We start from the raw sequence: 1,711 nt of genomic DNA, 5'->3' as shown, positions 1-1,711 counted from the left end.
GTTCTTAAAAGTTCTCAACTCAAAGCCCAACTGTCAAAAGGATGCTACAATGTTTGAAATTATCAACTTAACATGCCCCATTACTTCCTTTGTGACCTCCCACTACTTCATCTACCGAAATGATTAGGCAGATCTCATTTTTTCTAGCATTAAACCTACTCATGATCCTTTATAGAGCATGGAGCAGACAGAGAGATGAAAGGACCACCTTCTCCTACTTGCTTGATCGGAATCTATTCACATTTAGAATAGCGGAAGTGCTACTTAACTACACTTAGTAGTTGAAACTCGGAGAGACAGAGAGAGTCCTCTCTCATACTTGCCAATTCTAGGGCTGATCAGCAAGGGAATTGGCAAGAACCAACCTTAGTTGCCCCTTGGTAGAGTGAGTCTACTTACCGAACAGGCAGGACGCGGAGATTGATTGATCAATATGCATATCGAGAGTTGATGGTTGACCGCCGCCCCCCTTGTCCTGCCCCGGCCGGGGAGGCAAAGGGGATTGCTATCGTCACCCTTTCTCCCGGTGTATGTGAAAGATAAAAAGTGACGCACTTTTTGGATTTTTGGTCTGCGGTTGGTTGGGCCAAAGAACGAGAGTCAGCTTCCTTAAGTCCGTTCTTCCTTAGTAGCTCAGTGGTAGAGCGGTCGGTTGTTAACTGACTGGTCGTAGGTTCGAATCCTACTTGGGGAGATTTGATTCATTCAGAATTTGAATTGATAGTTATAGCTTTTTTGACTAGCGACCCCTATCCTTCTCCTTTTTTTTCTAAAGACGCAGCAGAATCGTCAAACGGGACATCAAAAGTGGGAAGTTGATTGTAGGATTTCTATTCCTCACTCTCGTATAGGTGAACTTGGTTTGTTCAATGAAAAGGGATAAGAAGGATCCACCAGGAATGAATGGGAAGACTGGGGTAGTATCTTCATTAGCCGGAAGGAATTAGTCTCCACTACCGTAATTCGAAGAACGAACAAGAAAAGGCGTCTTTAGGTAGGAGGATGGATGGATGTGGTCCAATGGCTAAAGCTCTGCCAGCTTCTTGTAGACTGGCAGTCTCCGAGAGGAACCTTAACCCCCCGGGTTAGGCCGGGTGGGATGGTATAGTATTTTTTTCGCCACAAGTGGGAACTCAGTCCTTGGTAAGACACAAGGGGTGAAGGAAGATCTTCACTCATTCATTAAGTAAGTGCCTGCGGTTAGACCCACAACAAACGAAGGGGGTGGAGGGAGACCGCAGAAGCAACAATTGTCTTGAATCCTATGCTGGGATCAGCAGCTTCCAGTGTTTTCAAAATGAGTCGGGCAGGAAGAGGAAGATCGGGCGGGGAAAACGGGGTTCGAACCCGCGACTTCTGGCGTGACAGACCAACACTCTAACCAACTGAGCTATTTCCCCCTTTCGTAACTATTGTCGATTCAACAGTCACCTACCGGTTACCTTTGTAACTATACCAAAGTAGTTGTACAATAGAATGCCCTTCGTCTTTAGTACTTTTCTTTTTCTTTTCACGACAGTAGAAAGAAATGGCTCTCCTCGCCTAGAGAAGGGGCTCCGCGCTCTATCAGCTATCAGTTAGTTGGCGCTACACGCGACTTTAGTTGACAAAAGCGAACAAGATAGCGCTAGCGCCCGCGGAGAACTTTCGTTTGTTCGCCTTCTAAAAGGCCTACTGACCTGCCGATGAAAAGCCGGTTACAAAACAAATA

At 46.1% G+C, this 1,711-nt stretch overlaps 2 non-coding genes across 2 annotated transcripts; one reads left to right on the top strand and one right to left on the bottom strand.

Annotated features, from left to right (window-relative positions):
* Positions 1–622: 622 nt before the first annotated feature.
* TRNAN-GUU (transfer RNA asparagine (anticodon GUU)) lies at positions 623–694 on the top strand. The gene has a single exon. It is a non-coding gene; the product is annotated as a tRNA-Asn (tRNA).
* A 632-nt stretch (positions 695–1,326) lies between these two features.
* TRNAD-GUC (transfer RNA aspartic acid (anticodon GUC)) lies at positions 1,327–1,400 on the bottom strand. Its single transcript has one exon. It is a non-coding gene; the product is annotated as a tRNA-Asp (tRNA).
* Between the last annotated feature and the right edge of the window lie 311 nt (positions 1,401–1,711).

The sequence above is a fragment of the Triticum aestivum genome, chromosome 6B (assembly GCF_018294505.1).
Source record: "Triticum aestivum cultivar Chinese Spring chromosome 6B, IWGSC CS RefSeq v2.1, whole genome shotgun sequence".
Taxonomy (NCBI): domain Eukaryota; kingdom Viridiplantae; phylum Streptophyta; class Magnoliopsida; order Poales; family Poaceae; genus Triticum; species Triticum aestivum.
Note: the sequence above shows the minus strand (reverse complement) of the source record. Positions and strands in the feature narration are given on the sequence as shown.